Genomic DNA, 21601 nt, shown 5'->3' on the forward strand with positions numbered 1-21601 from the left:
TCGGTGGTGTCTGAGTGTCGCAGAGATCGCAGGTATTAGAATGGGGAAGCCAGCTACAGAGACAGAGCCGAGGAGTGAGCTCTCAGCTCGGTGTTACCTTGAACCGGTCGCAGCCTGGGTGAGCTCGGAGCCCGGCCAGAGGCCAGGGAGAAGGGAGTAATTGGGCGCTATTCTCTAAGGGTGCACTGAGGAGTGGGGCTCCAAGCTCTTGCTCCTCCCAGCCAGAGACTGGGAGGCCGCCATTTTCATTCCCGTCCTCCAGAACTCTGCAGAAAGCGCTCAGGGAACAAAAGCTCCTGAAAGCAAACCCAAGCGGATTAGTCAGCCCGGCCCCTGGTAAGGGCGGTGCAATTCCGCCTGGGGCAAAGACACTTGAGAATCACTACACCAGGCCCCTCCCCCAGAAGATCAACAAGAAATCCAGCCAGGACCAAGTTCACCTACCAAGGAGTGCGGTTTCAATACCAAGGAGAGTGGCGGAATTCTAGAGGAGGAGAAAGCAAAGCATGGAATTCATGGCTTTCTCCCTGTGATTCTTTAGTCTTGCAGTTAATTTTTCTTTTTCTTCTTTTTCAATTTTTTTCTTCTTCTGCTAAATTTTTAACTTTTACCCTTTTCTTTTTCAACTTTTTTAAACTAGTTTATCTAATATATATATATTTTCTTTTTTATATTTTTTCTTTATTCATTTTCTTTATTTAATTGTTTCTCTTTTATTCTTTCTTTTTTTTTTTGAACCTCTTTTTATCCCCTTTCTCCCCCCCCCCCCTCCATGATTTAGGATCTCTTCTGATTTGGATAAAGCATATTTTCCTGGGGTCTTTGCCACCCTTTTCGTATTTTACTTGCTCCTTCATATACTCTTGTCTGGACAAAATGACAGGCGGAAAAATTCACCACAAAAAAAGGAACAAGAGGCAGTACCCAAAGGCTAGGGACCTAATCAATACAGACATTGGTAATATGTCAGATCTGGAGTTCAGAATAATGATTCTCAAGGTTCTAGCTGGGCTCGAAAAAGGCATGGAAGATATTAGAGAAACACTCTCGAGAGACATAAAAGCCCTTTCTGGAGAAATAAAAGAACTAAAATCTAACCAAGTTAAAATAAAAAAAGCTATTAATGAGGTGCAATAAAAAATGGAGGCTCTGACTGCTAGGATAAATGAGGCAGAAGTAAGAATTAGCGATATAGAAGACCAAATGACAGAGAATAAAGAAGCTGAGCAAAAGAGGGACAAACAGCTACTGGACCACAAGGGGAGAAATCGAGAGATAAGTGACACCATAAGACAAAACAACATTAGAATAATTGGGATTCCAGAAGAAGAAGAAAGAGAGAGGGTAGCAGAAGGTATATTGGAGAGAATTATTGTAGAGAATTTCCCTAATATGGCTAAGGGAACAAGCATCAAAATCTAGGAGGTGCAGAGAACCCCCCATCAAAATAAACAAGAATAGGTCGATACCCCATCACCTAATACTAAAATTTACAAGTCTTAGTGACAAAGAGAAAATCTTGAAAGCAGCCCGGGAAAAGAATTCTGTAACATACAATGGTAAAAATATCAGATTGGCAGAAGACTTATCCACAGAGACCTGGCAGGCCAGAAAGAGCTGGCATGATATATTCAGAGCACTAAATGAGAAAAACATGCAGCCAAGAATACTATATCCAGCTAGGCTATCATTGAAAATAGGAGAGATAAAAAGCTTCCAGGACAAACAAAAACTAAAAAAATTTGCAAACACTAAACCAGCTCTACAGGAAATATTGAAAGGGGTCCTTTAAGCAAAGAGAAAGCCTAAAAGTAGTAGATCAGAAAGGAACAAAGACAATATACAGTAACAGTCACCTTACAGGCAATACAATGGCACTAAATTCATATCTCTCAATAGTTACCCTGAATGTTAATGGGCTAAATGCCCCAATCAAAAGACACAGGGTATCAGAATGGATAAAAAAACAAAACCCATCTATATGTTGCCTCCAAGAAACACATTTTAGACCCAAAGACACCTCCAGATTTAAAGTGAGGGGGTGGAAAACAATTTACCATGCTAATGGACATCAGAAGAAAGGAGGGGTGGTAATCCTTATATCAGATCAAATAGATTTTAAGCCAAGACTATAATAAAAGATGAAGAAGGACACTATATCATACTCAAAGGGTCTGTCCAACAAGAAGATCTAACAATTTTAAATATCTATGCCCCTAACGTGGGAGCAGCCAACTATATAAACCAATTAATAACAAAATCAAAGAAACACATCAACAATAATACAATAATAGTAGGGGACTTTAACACTCCCCTCACTGAAATGGACAGATCATCCAAGCAAAAGATCAACAAGGAAATAAAGGCCTTAAACGACACACTGGACCAGATGGATATCACAGATATATTCAGACCATTTTATCCCAAAGCAACAGAAAACACATTCTTCTCTAGTGCACATGGAACATTCTCCAGAATAGATCACATCCTTGGTCCTAAATCAGGTCTCAACCGGTATCAAAAGATTGGGATCATTCCCTGCATATTTTCAGACCACAATGCTCTGAAGCTAGAACTCAACCACAAGAGGAAATTTGAAAACAACCCAAATACATGGAGACTAAACAATATCCTTCTAAGGAATGAATGGGTCAACCAGGAAATTAAAGAAGAATTGAAAAAATTCATGGAAACAAATGATAATGAAAACACAACGGTTCAAAATCTGTGGGATACAACAAAGGCAGTCCTGAGAGGAAAATATATAGCAGTACAAGCCTTTCTCAAGAAACAAGAAAGGTCTCAAGTACACAACCTAACGCTACACCTAAAGGAGCTGGAGAAAGAAAAGAAAGAAACCCTAAACCCAGCAGGAGAAGAGAAATCATAAAGATCAGAGCAGAAATCAATGAAATAGAAACCAGGAGCTGGTTCTTTGAAAGAATTAATAAGATTGATAAATCTCTGGCCAGACTTAGCAAAAAGAAAAGAGAAAGGACCCAAATAAATAAATCATGAATGAAAGAGGAGAGATCACAACTAACACCAAAGAAATACAGACAATTATAAGAACATACTATGAGCCACTCTATGCTAACAAATTTGACAATCTGGAAGAAATGGATGCATTCCTAGAAACATATAAACTACCACAACTGAACCAGGAAGAAATGGAAAACCTGAACAGACCCATAACCAGTAAGAAGTTTGAAACAGTCATCAAAAATCTCCAAACAAACAAAAGCCTTGGACCAGATGGCTTCCCGGGGGAATTCTGCCAAACATTTAAAGAAGAACTAATTCCTATTCTCCTGAAACTGTTCCAAGAAAATAGAAATGGAAGGAAAACTTCCAAACTCATTTTATGAGGTCAGCATGATCTTGATCCCAAAACCAGACAAGGATCCCATCAAAAAAGAGAACTATAGACCAATATCCTTGATGAACACAGATGCAAAAATTCTCACCAAAATACTAACCAATAGGATTCAACAGTGCATTAAAAGGATTATTCACCACAACCAAGTGGGATTTATTCCAGGGCTACAAGGTTGGTTCAACATCTGCAAATCAATCAATGTGATACAACACATTAATAAAAGAAAGAACAAGAACCATATGATACTCTCAATAGATGCTGAAAAAGCATTTGACAAAGTACAGCATCCCTTCCTGATCAAAACTCTTCAAAGTGCAGGGATAGAGGGCACATACCTCAATATTATCAAAGCCATCTATGAAAAACTCACCACAAATATCATTCTCAATGGAGAAAAACTGAAAGCTTTTCCACTAAGGTCAGGAACATGGCAGGGATGTCCATTATCACCACTGCTATTCAACATAGTACTAGAAGTCCTAGCCTCAGCAATCAGACAACAAGAGGAAATTAAAGGCATCCAAATCGGCAAAGAAGTCAAACTATCACTCTTCACAGATGATATGATACTATATGTGGAAAACCCAAAAGACTCCACTCCAAAATGCTAGAACTTGTACAGGAATTCAGTAAAGTGTCAGGATATAAAATCAATGCACAGAAATCAGTTGCATTTCTCTATAACAACAACAACACAGAAGAAAGAGAAATTAAGGAGTCAATCCCATTTACAATTGCACCCAAAACTATAAGATACCTAGGAATAAACCTAACCAAAGAGGCTAAGAATCTATACTCAGAAAACTATAAAGTACTCATGAAAGAAATTGAGGAAGACACAAAGAAATGGGAAAATGTTCCATGCTCCTGGATTGGGAGAATAAATATTGTGAAAATGCCTATGCTACCTAAAGCAATCTACACATTAAATGCAATTCCTATCAAAATACCATCCATTTTTTTCAAAGAAATGGAACAAGTAATCCTAACATTTATATGGAACCAGAAAAGACCTCAAATAGCCAAAGGAATATTGAAAAAGAAAGCCAAAGTTGGTGGCATCACAATTCCGGACTTCGAACTCTATTACAAAGCTGTCATCATAAAGACAGCATGGTACTTGCACAAAAGCAGACACATAGATCAATGGAACAGAATAGAGAGCCCAGAAATAGACCCTCAACTCTATGGTCAACTAATCTTCGACAAAGCAGGAAAGAATGTCCAATGGAAAAAAGACAGTCTCTTCAACAAATGGTGTTGGGAAAATTGGACAGCCACATGCAGAAAAATTAAACCGGACCATTTCCTTACATCACACACGAAAATAGACTCAAAATGGATGAAGGACCTCAATGTGAGATAGGAATCCATCAAAATCCTTAAGGAGAACACAGGCAGCAACCTCTTCGACCTCAGCTGCGGCAACATCTTCCTAGGAACATCGCCAAAGGCAAAGGAAGCAAGGGCAAAAATGAACTATTGGGATTTCATCAAGATCAAAAGCTTTTGCACAGCAAAGGAAACAGTTAACAAAACCAAAAGACAACTGACAGAATGGGAGAAGATATTTGCAAACGACCTATCAGATAAAGGACTAGTGTCCAAAATCTATAAAGAACTTAGCAAACTCAACACCCAAAGAACAAATAATCCAATCAAGAAATGGGCAGAAGACATGAACAGACATTTCTGCAAAGAAGACATCCAGATGGCCAACAGACACATGAAAAAGTGCTCTATATCACTTGGCATCAGGGAAATATAAATCAAAACCACAATGAGATATCACCTCACACCAGTCAAAATGGCTAAAATTAACAAGTCAGGAAATGACAGATGCTAGCAAGGATGCGGAGAAAGGGGAACCTTCCTACACTGTTGGTGGTAATGCAAGCTGGTGCAGCCACTCTGGAAAACAGCATGGAGGGTCCTCAAAATGTTGAGAGTAGAACTTTCCTATGACCCAGAAATTGCACTACTGGGTATTTACCCTAAAGATACAAACGTAGTGATCCGAAGGGGCACGTGCACCCAAATGTTTATAGCAGCAATGTCTACAATAGCCAAACTATGGAAATAACCTAGATGTCCATCAACAGATGAATGGATAAAGAAGATGTGGTATATATACACAATGGAATACTATGCAGCCATCAAAAGAAATGAAATCTTGCCATTTGCGACAACATGGATGGAACTAGAGGGTATCATGCTTAGCGAAGTAAGTCAATCAGAGAAAGACAACTATTATAGGATCTCCCTGATATGAGGAAGTGGAGATGCAACATGGGGGGTTAGGGGGTGGGAGAAGAATAAATGAAACAGGATGAGATTGGGAGGGAGACAAACCATAGGTGACTCGTAATCTCACAAAACAAACTGATGGTTGCTGGCAGGAGGGGGATTGGGAGAGGGGGGTGGCATTGTGGGCATTGGGGAGGGTATGTGCTTTGTTAAGTGCTGTGAATTGTGTAGACCTGGCCATTCACAGACCTGTACCCCTGGGGATAAAAATGTATGTTTATAAAAAATTTTTAAAAATTAAAAAAAAGATTTTTCTTTATTTATTTGGCAGAGATCACAAGTAGGCAGAGAGGCAGGCAGAGAGAGAGGGGTTCCCCACTGAGCAGAGAGCCCAATGTGGGGCCTGATCCCAGGACCCTAAGATCATGACCTGAGCTGAAGGTAGAGGCTTCACCCACTGAGCCACCCAGGCACCCCTTCGGGTGTGCTTCTTAAGAGTTTAATTTACTTCATTCAATTGGCTGCGTAATACTACAGGATGTGGGGGCCATAATGTGCATAGTCATTAGCTTCCTGAGGGTACTTCTGTTATTTTCAGTCTTTGACTAGTACAAGCAATGTTACAACACATAGAATTATATGGGTATCTCATTCAGCAGTGACTTGTTCTTCCATGTGGTGGATTTTAATCCATATTTCTTTTCAAAAAGGCTGAAACAGTTGGCATTTCCACATGCACGAGAATATCCTTCTCCCCAAATCTCTTCAGTGAGAACTATTCCCACTTTTTATTTTGGCTGATTTAAAGCTAATCTAATGGCTGATCTAATGGCTATGTGGTGATGTATCATGCTGATTTTATGTGTGTTTCCCAAACACCCAGTAAGGCTGAGCACAAGTTCATGCTTATTGGCCTTCTGAATTTGCTTTGTCCAAATCTCATTTGTCCATTTTTTTCTTTTTGGCTATTTAGGTTTTTATCCATTTGTAAGCACTTTTTATATAGTTTAGATATATCTATATCATGTATTTCAGATAATTTCCCCTAAGTTATTATTTCCTCTTTCAAAGTTAAATTTTTATTGAAGTGCAATATTCATTTCTTTTAGGTTGACATTTGATCCTCTGCAGATGGATTAAAATTATAAATTATGTGTATCTTTTTTTTTATAGTTTCTCAGCCCTATCTCAGGTAATCAACAACTTGAGGTATATTTCTGTGCATATGAAGCCTATTATTTCTTCCTCCTTTTCTTTAATCAATATGGAATTTACTTTGAAGTACTCTTTTCCAGATGAACAGGCTGTTAGGTCAGCACCATTTAAAAAATAACCCATCTTTCCACTTTTAACTAAGATACCATTTTTGTTATATATCAAATAGCCACATGTACTGGGATCTATTTCTGAGCTCTCTCTATTCTATCCTCTGACTTGCCTCTTTCTAAGCCAAAACCAAAGCCATTATAAGCAGGTTGTGATATGCTTTAATTTTGTAAGGCAAGTCATTCCTCACTAGTCTTATTTACATTTATTATCTCATATAAACTTTAAGATCACTTTATCCAATTCCTCCCAAATATTACTCAAATTTAAATTAGGATTGTATTACATTTGCTTAATTTTGGGAGAATTCATGTATTTTAGTAGTATATCTATCTAAAAACATTGAGGTCTTTACATAACATTTTATTGTTTTTTGTTTTTTTTTTTAAAGATGATCCTCTGGGGTTTTTTTTCCCCCTTTTAAAACTTGTTGCTAGTAGAGAAAAAAAGTAATTTATTTTTCTTTATCTAACTTAGATCAATTTTGACATTAGTATTCCAAAGAACATTCTAAATCTTCATTATTCAAGCTGTCCTCATTCTCACCAGACATCCTCACTTCCTACTTCATTAAGAAAATTGAGGTTATCAGCTTTCCAGACTCTTGTGTTCATGATCACCTGTGTTCATACCATTTATTAAAAGCTTTTCCTCCATTGTTGGAGGATGAAATTTGTCTTCTCCTGTTCAAGCCCAGACTCCATTGCCTCCAACTCATTTAGCTTCCTTGAGGACCTGGCTCCGTTGATTTGCCGCCTTCTCTCCTGCATCTTCCATGTCTACTTCTTGTGTTCCTCTGTATCCTCTCTGTGCTGTTAAATTCCTCTTTTCTGTTGTGAAGGGGTTCCTTTAATGCTCTTGACCTAATTCTACAGCCATTCAGCCATTTCCAATGATCAGAAATACAAAAATTCTGACGGACAGTTCTTCTCCTATCCTCCCTTAGCTTGGGCTAAAACACGGCTCTGTCAGCTCAGAGTGAGGACAGACAAGGGTCTGGCTCCCACAGACCTCCTCATCCTCTTTCTAGCCCTTCTGTGTTTGGGGCAAAAATAGCAGGGGAAAGGAGAGAGAAAAATGTTTCTTCCTTTGATTGTGGAAAATTGCAGTCCTCTGTGTTGGCTGTCCCTGCTTCTGGGGCTACGACTGAGCAGCCACTGATGTACTATGGGGAGTGCATGTTAAAATGCTGGCTTTGTCTTCTAGTACTTGTATGCACAGATTCTTAAGTAAGCCTTGGAAAAGGGTCTCGGGTGAGGGATCTGCCTGCAGGTGTATAGCTCTTCTCCACTCCCTCTCAGCTCCCTCACAGACAGTCCACATCATTGTCTGGAGTGGACCTAGTCCCTGTCCAAATGGCCATAGTATTTTATACCTTCTCCCTGAGAGTGGAGAAGGATTTAAAAAAAAAAAAAGGTATAAAAGGGGTAGACTCCCTACCCCCTTGTGTGCATTAGAGAAGTCATACTGTTATTGCAAAGCAAAACTCAGCCCTATGTTGTAAATAAGAGATACTCCTCGGGCAATGCCATTCAGTAAAGATAAACATGAAAGTATGAGCAAACATGAATAAAAAGAAAGCACGGGCCCTGGTTTTATATTAGTGAATATAGGATTCAAACCAAAAAGCAATTTAAAAAGCTTCAGTGCTAAAGGTAAAAATTCACAAGGAAGATAAGATATGAATACTTATGTACCAAATAACGTAGTAATAACTCTATGAGGTAAAAATGCTAGAATATACAATGAGAAACAGAAACACACTAAAAATAGGACACTTTAATGTACTTTCTAATCCAAAACAGATCAAAAGTTCAAAAACATAAGATATAGGAAGACAGAAATAATCACAGAAACAAAGGAAATCAAGAAGTTACTTTGCACAACTCTCTGAAAATAAATAAACCTGGATGAAATGGATAATTTTCCAGGAAAGCCTAATCAACCAAAACTCAACCCAGCAGATCTGAAAATTCTACAGAACTCAATTTCCATGGAAATAAATAGATTAGGTTGTAGTAGCATAAGTATTGCTGAGAATACTAAGGTTTAATACTTTGAGATAATATTAAAATGGTGTGTTAGAATTGAGGAAAATCCTAAAGAAATGGTTATAAACTAGTTTTTGCTTATATATGTTGCAAATACGTATTCGACCCCTCAAAAGTACCATTGTCTGGTCTGTTAACGGTCACACTCCTCTCTTCCACCCAGTACTCCTTCTCTAGCCCTAAGCAGCCACTAATCTACTTTCTGTCTCTATAAATTTGTCTATTCTAGATATTGCATATAAACGGAGTCATATAATTCATGGTACTTTTTGACTGGTACTTGCATTTAACATAATATTTTCAAGGTTTAGTGATGATTTAACATTTATGAGCTCTTCATTTCTCTTAATTGCTAAATAATATCCCATTTTATAGATGTAATTCATGGTATTTATCCACTCAAGTGTACAGCCTTGCCCAAAGGAATCTTTAGAGAACAAATAATTCTAATGTTATTTAAACTTTCTCATATCTTAGAAAAATGAAAACTTCCAGATTATTTTTATAAATTATAACATTTATACTAAAACCTAATAAATTATAAAAAATGGTCAATTTTACTATTGAATATCAACTAAGAAAGGCAATAAAATATTAACAAACTACCTTAAGAGAATAATGAATCATAATCAAATGGGTTCCTCCCCTACCACTTGCCCAAGAATGGTTCAATAGCACAAAATATATTAAAGTATTTTAGCATATTAATAAATCCATGGAAAAAAGCTTGTGTTCATGTACATGGTTGTTGGAAAGTAATTTGATAAAAATCAAATCAACTCTAGATTTTTTTTAAAAGTACTCCAAGAGTTGATGAAAACTTCCTTTATATGCTTATACATAAAATATGCATACATATTTTATATTGACCCTAAGCCTGGAATTGTTCCTAACAGAGAAACACAGGAGATGTTCCTCCTAAAGTCAGAAAATAGACAAAGATCCCCCAAATTATCACTAATACTTTTTATTATCTAATTGATTCCCTAATAACCTTCAATACCACAGATAATTAAAGGTATAACTATTGAAAAAAAATAAAAACCACCTCTATATTTGTAGATGGTATGATTGTACATCTGGAAAATCCAAGAGATAGCAAGTGAAAATGATGACAGAAACAACTCAGCAAGGTCTCAGTGAGAAGGAAACATATAGGACTCCATAAAAATCTACTTTTTGCTCCTTTTTCCTGCTTCTATTCTTGCCGGGACCTGCATCCCCACCCCACTTTACACACGCTTTGTAAAGAGCATATATCCTCCTTGTAAGGGACAAGAAGTTCATGACTCTGTAGAATAAATAACCACTAAAGAAGGTCCAGGTGAGAATGGCTGGGGGAAGCTGTCACACGCACATTCCAGACACCGGAGCGACCCAGGCCCTGCCTCCAAGGAAGACTATCTGGAACCTTGTCTTCGTTCTAACCCGTTCTTGTCCTATGGACACAACTAGGTAATGTTCACATAAGAGTAAATATCCCAGAAGACACCCTGAAGGCTGGCAGGACAAACTCCACAGCGAAATAGAGGGAAGAGACAGCACTGAAGAGGGCAGAAAGGGCACAGATGTGGTCCAGAGCTGAACAGACTTTAGGGAGCATCTGCAGGAGGGAGCGAGCCATGGGCAGCAGAGAAACAGATTCTTACAGGAATCCCCACAACATTTGGCTTTGAACGTCTGAGGGGCCAAATTTCTTGTGATTTCTTACAATCAGCAGGACAAAACCTGGAACTTTAAAACTTAATGGCTTGACTGTGGAAGAGCCAGGAAGGAAGGAGAAAACTCAGTCCCCTCCCTTAAAGAGACAGTACAAAAAACAGCCCCACAAGAGATACAACCTAGAAGCAGCATTTTGACAAAACCTAGGGTATACAGGAGGGAGATGTGTTTACCAATCTCAGAAAATGTGCTGGAGGGACAAGAATCTTTGGGAGATTTCTTCGGGAGCAGAGGAGCTGGCAGATACTATTTCCCTCCCGTGCACACCAGCATAAACACCAGCACAGTAGATGCTTGCTACCTACCCCGCTATCAGTGTACCCTGCCCTGGAGTTCCCTGCAGAGATGCCAGCTCCAGCCAGGCTTCAACCCTAGGTTCCACCCACCCCCCAGCAGACCCTTGTGAACCTTGCTAATATCCCGTGTCCCTCACCCTTGAACTTCTGTGAATCCACCCTTCCAACATGCTCTTGGTCACAGCCCTTCCAAAACAGTGTCACAAGCCTAGTAATGTGCAAGCAGCCCTGAAAGGGGCTAGCACAACTCCGAAGTCACTCCTGTCCTGGAGAGAGGAAAAGATGACCACACACAGCCATCCGATTGGGGCCCAGCAGTGGGTTGGGGGCCGATGGCCAATCTGACCACAATCCCCACCCACCAGTGAAAGCACCTTAGGAGACAACACAGGGAACAGGGAATTCCTGTAGTTTGATGCTACTGCATCTCTGGGAAATGCCTGTTCTGACTCAACTGAAGCCCAGCATGGCCCCAGATTGGCTCACTAACAGGACCAAACCCTGCCCACAACAGGCAAAGAGAGCCACTGCAGATGACTGTGCCAAGGGCAAATGCATATCACCCCCACTGCTAGCACACATGCAGCTCACAGAGGAGATACCCTAAAGTCCCAGTACAAGATACCCCTAAAGTACCAGGATAGGAGACATTTTTCTTAGGTTCCGCTGGCCAAAGCAAGTTACATGGTTGAGTATAGAAAGACCTTAAGTAGGGAAAAAAACCTAGGAAGCACTAAAGGAGCTTTCATATTTTTATATCTATAAAAATCAGTCAAGGGAATCACAAAATAAAAGATTGTAGAGTATGACACCATATACCTAAAACATGGAGAACAGAAAATTAAGGAATGGAGTCAAATTTAAGTGACCACCAACTTAATATAGACTGCTATGTGCAGAAAATGTTATATACAAACCAAATGGTAACCACGAGTCAAAAAACAGTCATAGAAATGCAAAAGATAAAGGAATCCAAGTATATCACTATGGAAAGCCGACTGTGACACAAGAGAGCAAGAGGAGAAAGGAACACAGAAGAACTATAAACACAGTCACAAAACAAGTAATAAAATGGCAGTATGTACATAGTTATCAATAATTACCTTGAATGTAAATGGACCAAACGGTCCAATCAAAAGACATAGGGTGACTGATGGATAAGAAACCAACCCATCTATGTGCTGCCTACGAAAGACTCATTTCAGACCTAAAGACACCTCACCTGAAGTTTGAAAGTAAAGGGATAGAGAAGTATTTTTCATACAAATGGATGTGAAAAGAAAGCTGGGGTAGCAGTACTTTTGTTGGACAAAATAGACTTTAAAAAAAGACTGTACCGAGAGAAAAAGGACACTACATAGACTTTAAAACAAAGACTAACAGGAGAAAAGAAGGACACTATATAATCATAAAGGGAGCAATCCAACAAGAAGATATAACAATTGTGTTTATGCACCTAACCTGGGAGCACTCAAATGCATAATACAGTTAATAACAAAGATAAAGTAATCAATGGGAACACAACTATAGTAGGGGACTTTAATACCCAACTTATATCAATGGAGCGATTGTCCTAAAAGAAAACCAACAAGGACATAGTGGCTTTGAATGACACACTGGACCAAATGGATCTAGCAGATATATTCAGGACACTCCCTCCCAAAGAGCAGAATGCACATTCTTTTCAAGAACACATGCAATAGCCTCTAGTATAGATCACATATAGGGCCACAAAATAAGTCTCAACAAATTAAAGAAGTTCAAAGTCATACTGTGCATCTTTTCTGCCCATAATGCTATGAAATCAGAAATCAGCCATAGTAAAAAATCTGTAAAGAGCCCAAATACAAAGAGGTGAAACAATATGCTACCAAGCAATGAATGGTCAACTGAGGAATCAGAGAGGAAATAACATACCAGCACACAAATGAAAATGAAAACACAGCAGTCCAAATGCTTTGGGACGCAGCAAAATCTGTTCTAAAAGGGAAGTTTATAGCAATACAGGCCTATGTGAAGAAGCAAGAAAAACATTGAATGGACAATTTAACCTTACACCTAAAGGAACAGGAAAAAGAAGAATGAACAAAACCCCAAACCAGTAGAAGGAAGGAAATAATGTAGGTTAAAGTAGAAATAAATGAGATAGAAACTAAAAAACAACAAGATGTCAATGAAATCAGGAGTTGGTTTGTAAAGATAACAAAATTGATAAACCCTTAGCCAGGTTCATAAAAAAGAGAGATTGTGAGAAAGAGAGCTGAAATAAACAAAATTAGAGAAGAAAGAGAAATAACAAGTGATACCACAGAAATACAAAGGATTATAAGAGAATAGTATAAAAATTATACACCAACAAATTGGACAACCTAGAAGAAATGGATAAATTACTAGAAACATGTATCATTTCAAACTGAATCAGGAAGAAGTAGAAAGTTTGAACAGACCAATTGCCAGCAATAAAATTGAATCATCCATCAAAAAACTCTTGACAAAAGTCCAGGACCAGACAGCATCACGGGAGAATACTATCAAATGTTTAAAGAAGAGTTAGGGGTGCCTGGATGGCTCATTTAGTAGAGTATAATTTCAAGGTTGTGAGTTCAAGCCCCATGGTGGGCATGGAGTACATGTATTTTTTTTTTTAATTTTCTTCTTAAACTATTCCAAAAAATGGAAGAGGAAAGAAAGTTTCCAAATTCATTCTATGAGGTCAGCATTACCCTGACACCAAAGTCAGATAAAGACACTACAAAAAAGGGAAGTATGGGCCAATATCTCTGATGAACATAGTTGTAAAAATCTTCAATATTAGCAAACTGAATCTCAAAATACCTTAAAAAAGTCATTCGCCATGATCAAGTGGGATTTATTCCCAGGATGCAAAGGTGGTTCAATATTCACAAACCAATCAACATGATACATCACATTAACAAGAGAAAGGATAAAAACCATATGATCATTTCAATAGATGCACAAAAACCATTTGACAAAGGACAACACCCATTCATGATAAAAACCCTCAACAAAGTATGTTTAGAGGGAACATAACTCTACATAATAAAAGCCATATATGAAAAACCCACAGTTAATATTATACTTAATGGTGAAAAACTGAGAACTTTCCCCCAGAGATCAGGAATAAGACAAGGACGTCCACTCTCACCACTTTTATTCAACATAATATTAGAAATATCAGCCACAGCAATCAGACAAGAGAAAGGAATGAAAATCATCCAAATTGGTAAGGAAGAAGTAAAACTTTCATTATTTGTAGATGACATGTTACTGTATGTGGAAAACCCTAAAAACTCCACTGAAAAACTATTAGAACTGATAAATGAATTCAATCAGTTTGCAGGATATAAAAGTAATGTTCAGAAATCCATGGCATTTCTATAAACTAATAATGAAGCAGTAGCAACAGAAATTAAGAAAACAATCCTATTGCAATTGCACCAAAAGTAATAAAGTATCCAGGAATAAACTTAACCAAACAGGTGAAAGACTTGTACTCTGAAAACTATAAAACATCTATAAAGGATTTGGAGATGGAAGGACATTCACGCTCATGGGTTAGAAGAACAAGTATTTTTTTTTTTTTTTAAGTTTTTTAAGTGATCTCTACACCTAATGTGTGGCTTGAACCCTGAGATCAAGGAAGTTGCATGTTCTACTGACTGAGTCAGCCAGGCACCCTATGGCAGAACAAATATTGTTAAGATGTCCATACTACCCAAAACAAACTACGGATTTAATGTAATTCCTATCAAAATGCCAATAGCATTTTTCACAGAACTAGAACAATTAAAATTTATATGGAACCACAAAAGACCCCAAATAGCCACAGAGATCTTGAAACCAAACCAAATGAAACCAAACCAAACCAAACCAAAACTGGAGGTATCACAATCCAAAATTTCTAGTTATATTACAAAAGCTGTAGCAATCAAAACAGCATGGTACCAAAACAAAAAGACACATTGATCAATAGAACAGAATAGAGAGCTCAGAAATAAACCTGCAATTAGATGGTCAATTAATCTTTAATAAAGGAGGCAAGAGCATACAATGGGTTAAAGACAGCTCTTCAATAAATGGTGCTGGAAAAACTGGACAGCTGCATGCAAAAGAGTGAAATTGGACCACTTTATTACAGCACACACAAAAGTTAACTCAAAATAGATTAAGGACCTCAATGTGAGAATCAAAACCTAAAAATAATAGAAGAGAACAGGCAGTAATTTCTCTGACATTGGCAATAGCAACATTTTTTCTAGGCATGTCTCCTGGGCAAGGGAAACAGAAGCAAACCTAAACTATTAGGACTACATCAAAATAAACAGCTTCTGCACAGCAAAGGAAACCATCACCAAAGCTAAAAGACATTTGGGGCACCTGGGTTGCTTAGCCGATTAAGCGACACCTTCAGTTCAGGTTATGTTCACATGGTTCCTGATTTGACCCCTGCATAGGGCTCCCTGCTTAGTAAGGTGTCTCTTCTCCCTCTCCCTCGGGCTCATGCTCTCTCTCCATCACTCTCTCTCTCCTCACTCTGTCAAATAAACAAACTCGTAAAGAAAAAAAAAAACTGAAGGACAATGTAGTGAATGGGAGAAAGTATTTGCAAATCACATATCTGATAAAGGGTTAGTATCCAAAATATATGAAGAAGTTATACAACTCAACACAGGTGTGCATGCGCGCACACACACACACACACATGCACGCATGCACATGAATAATCCTATTAAAAATGGGCAGAAGACATGAACAGACATTTCTCCAAAGAAGATACACAGATGGCCGATACATGATGCTCAACATCACTATTCATCAGGGAAATGCAAATAAAAACCTCAATGACCTATCACTTCACACCTGTCACAATGGCTCAGATCAAAAATAAAACAAACAAGTGTTGGTGAGGTTGTAGAAAAAAAGGAACCCTTTTCAGAAGGAATGCAAGCTGATGCAGCCACTGTGGAAAAGAGTATGGAGGTTCCTCAAATGTTAAAAATAGAACTTCCATATGATTCAGTAATCACACTACTAGGTGTTTACCCAAAGAAAATGAAAACACTAATTTGAAAATATATACACACACTGATGTTTAGAGCACCATTATTTATAATAGCTGAAATATGGAAGCAACTCATATGTCCATTGGTAGGTGAATAACGGAGACATTGTGTGTGTGTGTGTGTGTGTGTGTGTGTGTGCGTGTGTGTGTGTGTGTGTAAAAGGAACTATTACCCATCCATTAAAAAAATGAAATTTTGCCATTTACAATGACATGGATGGAACTAGAGAGAATAATGCTAAGCAAAGTAAGCTACAGAAAGACTAATACCATGTGATTTCACTCCTATGTGGAATTTAAGAAAGAAAACAACTGAACAATGAAGGAAGAGAGACAAACCAAAACAGACCCTTAACTACTGAGAATAAACTGAGGGTTACCAAACCATCAGAGGGGAGGTAGGTGGGTGGACAAGGTGGCGGGAATTCAAGAGGACACACACTCATCATGATGAGCACTGAGTAATGTATGGGATTGTTGAATCACTATATTGCACTCCTGAAACTAACGTTAACACTGGATGTTAGGTATAGCAGACTTAAACTAAAATAAACATTATATAAAAAAATAAAAGTGCAGGATTGGCTTATGAAAAGATAAACTAATGGAATGGAATAGAAAGTCCAGAAATAAACTTGAATGCATAAGGGAATTTAGTGTGAAATGAAGACTGCATGCCAAATCAAACATAAAAATAGTCTTTTCAATACATAGTGTTGGAAAAACTGGGAATCAAGTTGGAAAAAAGTAAAGCATATTCCATACTCTTGCTATGTATCAGGGTAAGCAGAGAGATCCACATGGATCACAGATTTAAATGTAAAAACATGAAATAATAAACACATTAGAAAACAGTAGGTGAGTTTTATTTTATCCTTGGGAAGACCTTTCTAATGATGATTCAGAATCCAGAAAGGCTGACAGTTAAAAGTAAACACAAAAACAAGTACTTTTGCAGGTTAGAAATATACCAACAGCAAAATCAAAATACAAATGACAAAGTAAGAAAGACATTTGTGACTCACAGTACAGAATAAATACTTACATTCTCTCTCTATATATATGTATATATATTCACATATATGTAAATTTTTAGAAATAAAGGAAAAGATCAACTTTATATGAATGTGGGCAAAGGATATGAATGGATAGGTCACGGGAAAAAAATTTTCACTAAACATATGAGAAATTGCCAAACTTCACTGGCAAAAATACAAATTAATATTCCACCAAGATAACAATTCCTCAACTATCAGATTAGCAGAATCCAAAAGTCCTCTAGCACACTGCACGAGAGGCTCTGGGGAAGCAGACACTTTCAAACACCGCTTGTAGAAGTAGGAAATGGAATAACCACCAGGCAGGATTTTCTGGAAACATCTACCAGAATTTCAGATACACTTACTCTTGACCCAAAAATCTCATTTCCAGGAATTCCAGTATAGATATAGATTGATATAGATATCACAAATAACATCTATACATGCATACATTATTTGTACTAATATGAAACAACAGTTGTGCAAGGATATCCCTTGCAGGATTTTTGTAAGATCAGAAGATTGGAACAGAAGCACGCAGCAGTAGGGGCTGGTTGGGTAAGTCATGGGATATGCGGACAATAGGAAACTGTGCATCTGCAAGAGAGAATAAGGAACATCCTTACCAACTACTGACTTGGAAACATCTCCAGGATGAATTTTCGTGTTCGAAAAGGTAAAGAACAAAACAGTGTGTATTTTCGGTTCTTCTATGTAAACGGCTGCGGCCCCCGTGCACTCACGCTCGCGTACATGCGCAGGGAAACACTGGACCACGCACAAGCGGATAGAGATAATCCAGCAGCTGGAGGGGAAAGGTGGACAGGCGAGGGTAAGAATGAGATTTCGATGTAATCTTTTAATTTTGACACATTCAATGAATATTGCGCATGTTTAGGAGACTGTAAATGTTCAGTGTGGCTTTTCTTTTCTCATAGGATAAATTTCAAATTCCTGAGGCTCAAAGCCTCCCTGCACAACTTGGCCCTAGCCTGAAGGGCTTTTCCTTTCTCATCTCCTAGCCCGCGGGGACCTGGACCGCGTCGGTGGGGCCGGAACGAGGAAGTTACGAAGTCGCGGTGGGAGGAGCTTCCGGCGCGTCTGGTCTCACCCGCGGGGCGGTCCCTGCCCTCGAGCCGCCGCAGAGGCGCCTGGGAGTCGTGCATGCGGGCGCTCCAAAGAGTGGCGGTGGCTGCGCGCATCAAGGAGACGGCGCAGCCGGAGTTTGGGGCCGAGGGAAAGGCCAGGCCGCGGCCCAGTGAACTCATACACACTGGGAAGCGAGGCCCCGTGAATATGATTCCTTTCACCGCGGAACTCCCGGACTTCCGGCGCCGTCGTCAGGGAGCTCTCGAGTTTTCGCGGAAGCACCGTGTCGCGCTGCGACCTCGCTACCCGACCGGTCTGTGCGCCGCTGTGCTCACCCCGAGCGCGGCTCCCTGCCGGCGCCGTCCGGGCTGTGGCCGTCGTCCGGTCCGCCACTCCGTCTCCCACCGACCGTGTTCCCAGCGCTGCGCCTTCTGCTCCTGTGACTCGTCCGTCCGCGGGTGTCTCCCCCACGACCTCATACCCGCTTCGCCCATCCCCCAACCGTTGCCCTCCTCAGGGAGGTCTGCTAAGGGCGCGCGTCCCCTGACGGCCTTCGGGAAACCACTGCTCCTCACTGCGTTCAAGGTGATACTAAAACCCCTTCCCCGGCCGTCCCGCGCCGGCCCGCAAGTCCGTCCCGCCACACCTCCCGCCGCGCGCCGCGACGCGCTCCCCTCACGGTGCTCCCCCCCCAGTCTTCGTCCCTGTCCGGGGGGCGTCGAGCTGCTTCTCGCCGTGTCCGCACCGGCCCTGCCGCACCGCCTGACGCCCGCTCGTCCCGCTGTCCCCGCCGGGTCGTTCCTCCGAAGAGGCGCGTCGTCACCGCCTCCGCTTCCTTCCACACGGGACTCCGTGACTGACGCGCATTTACTTGAGGACTCGCTGCCTCACGACGCGACGAGCTCCACGAGGCCGGAATCGTTCTTCTCAGACTCCGAAGGCTGCTCGGCGGACGGCGGTCAGTGAAGGTTTGTGAGGACACGAAGCTCCGTAAACCTCCAGAGCGAGATTCCCCAGACGTGGAAGCGGAGGGTCAGAAAGGCCCTCGTCCTTCCAGCGTCCCCAGCACAGTCCGCGTCAGCCCCACGTCCTGGAAGGCGGCGTTTCCTCCCGAGTGTGAGCGGCTCCTCGCGGGAACGACCAGAAGGGCCTGGAGGCGGCCCCGGAGAGCAGCACAGCCCATCCTGGCTGACGGCGGCCTCGTGGCCGGCGGGGAGCAGCCTCCGTGGGGGCCCTGGGAACGGCCCTGGGTCTCCCCCTCACGTCGCAGAACACGGATGCGGTGGGATATCCTGTAAGTGGGTTGAGGGAAACGGGTTTTCGAAGGGAACTGCTCTCAGAGGGTCCCGCGGGATGGAGGGAAGAGCCCAGAGCGGGAAAACGAGCAAGGAAAGGGGGCGCGGCGTCCCCGCAGCCACGGGGACGAGGGAGCGCGCGCGTTTGACCGACAGCACGCGGCAGCTTGGGAACGACCCGCGGCTCTGAACAAGCGGCGGCGACACCGCCCGAGGGTCGCGAGGCTCGCAGGCAGGACGAGGCTGCGGCCCTTACTGCACTCCCTGGGGCTTCCAGTGCTTTTGTCCCTGGAGAGACTCGTTCTCGAGGGTCTACCCCTCGCCCCCCATCGAGTTCTGGCCTAACCCGGTTCCTCTGGAAACTCCGGCTTCACCGCGGTTGGCTGAGTTGCTCCTGCTGCGAAGGCCGGGCAGAGCCCGCGAGTCGTGAGGGGCGGAGTGGGGGCCGGGGGGAGGCTTCCCCGGAGGAGAGCTGGAAGTTCAAAGATCCTGGGGTATGTTCAGTACCACATCTTACACTCTCAGAAGTGGGTGTCAATCTGGGTGTCGTCTCAGGCCGCTCACAGATGCGGCAGGCCCAGAGGAGCGGACACCAGCCGCTTCTAAAATGCAGAAGCTCCTGACTTGAGACACTCCATTAGGCTTGAACCTCTGCGTCGCTAGACTTGGCGAGCCACGGAAACTGGTCCTATCAGGTTTAGTGTGTCAATCACTAAAAAGCAAAATATCTGGTATGAAGAGTTTGCTAAGGAAAACTGTACCTTAAAACTGGAATCCAAATGATCCAAAACAGGTATCCTATGAAGCGTGTAGAAACAAGCGGGTGGCTTCCGAAGGCATCCACGGCTGACTCCCAGGCCCCTCCGCCTAGAGACCGTTGCTAGGCGGTACCCGATTTGCTCACAAATGCACTTTCCACCCAGGGATCAGTGCTGTGATGACACACAACCCACGGCTCTGTCAGTCGTGCTGCTCCTGTTTCATTAAAGGCAAGAGACCGTGGCCAACATCACTGAGGCTGAGGCTAGTGGGTTGTCTCGCGGACAGGAACTGCGCCAGTGTCTTTCCTGAACAAAAAGATGAAGATCTTTGCCTTCTAGGTCTAGGAGTCTTTAGAATAGTTTAAGGCTGCCTGTTTCATTTGTTCTTAATTCCTCTGAGGCCAGTGTAAATGTCAGGGATCAGCACACCGGATAATGGATCTGACTTGTCTTCCAAGTTTTCTTATTGATCTACAAAACACCAATACTGCAATTCATTTCACTTAAACTTACTTAAAAAATATTTAGTAGGCAGATTCTGAAAATTTGAAATGTATAAAGAAAACAAAGATGTTGTTCTAGAATTCTGAGGTTTTACTTTTATATTCATGGTAGTAATGTGCTCAGTAATACAAAAATAAAAGGGAGAAGTGTGATTGGCCCTTTTTCCAAATGCAACTTTTTCTAGTACATCTGTCCAATCATTAATTGGATGAAGTCCCATCACGAATACTCAACACTTCCAAGAACAAATATAACCTTTTCCTCAAAGCAGCATGCTTTTTTTCATTTTTGTTAAATTATTCTCATTTTTATTAAAGGTGCCTTCCCATTCCTGGTCCTTTAGACTTAAAATCCTGGAGCTATAACTGCCGCCTCTACGATATTTTTTCCATGTCTAGTAACCAGTCTTGCTTTTTATCTCCTTTGTTCTCTCTCCCCATGAGACCTCCTGTCTATTAATGTTTTCCTGCATCACTTTAGTCTCTTTGCCGTTCCCTCTTTCTCTCTCTCACTTTCTCTCGGTGTTTAGTCTGGAATTGAAAAGATGCAATCTTAGCCCCTCAACTGCCAAACAAGCCTTCTGCTCTAGTCACCTCACGCCTTCTTCAAAATTCCTGGCACCCAGTAGGCTTTATGATTCCTTGCTTTCTTCTATTCTGCTCTAAATATTTACTCCTACCTCTAAGCTTGTTTCATGCGGAATATCCTACTGCTTTTTGTCTCTAATCATGCCTGAATTTAGTCATTACCTAAAACTATTCTAAATTCCCACTTCCTCCATAGAGCTTTCCTCACTTCTTCAAACTTA

The 21601-nt window shown here is 41.0% G+C and overlaps 1 protein-coding gene across 3 annotated transcripts in view; it reads right to left on the reverse strand.

Moving 5' to 3' along the window:
• C3H2orf88 (chromosome 3 C2orf88 homolog) overlaps window positions 1-20397 on the reverse strand; it is a 74817-nt gene extending 54420 nt beyond the window's left edge. For 2 of the 3 annotated variants that reach the window (XM_059168599.1, XM_059168596.1), the window contains exons 1-2: window positions 20290-20392; window positions 17771-17949 (exon numbers count right to left, since the gene is read on the reverse strand). The gene's annotated coding sequence lies outside the window, so the exon portion shown is untranslated. Of the gene's footprint in view, window positions 1-17770; window positions 17950-20289 lie in introns of all 3 variants that reach the window. The other variant, XM_059168597.1, reaches the window with a different exon arrangement.
• Window positions 20398-21601: the final 1204 nt, after the last annotated feature.

Source organism: Mustela lutreola, chromosome 3 (assembly GCF_030435805.1).
Source record: "Mustela lutreola isolate mMusLut2 chromosome 3, mMusLut2.pri, whole genome shotgun sequence".
Lineage (NCBI taxonomy): Eukaryota > Metazoa > Chordata > Mammalia > Carnivora > Mustelidae > Mustela > Mustela lutreola.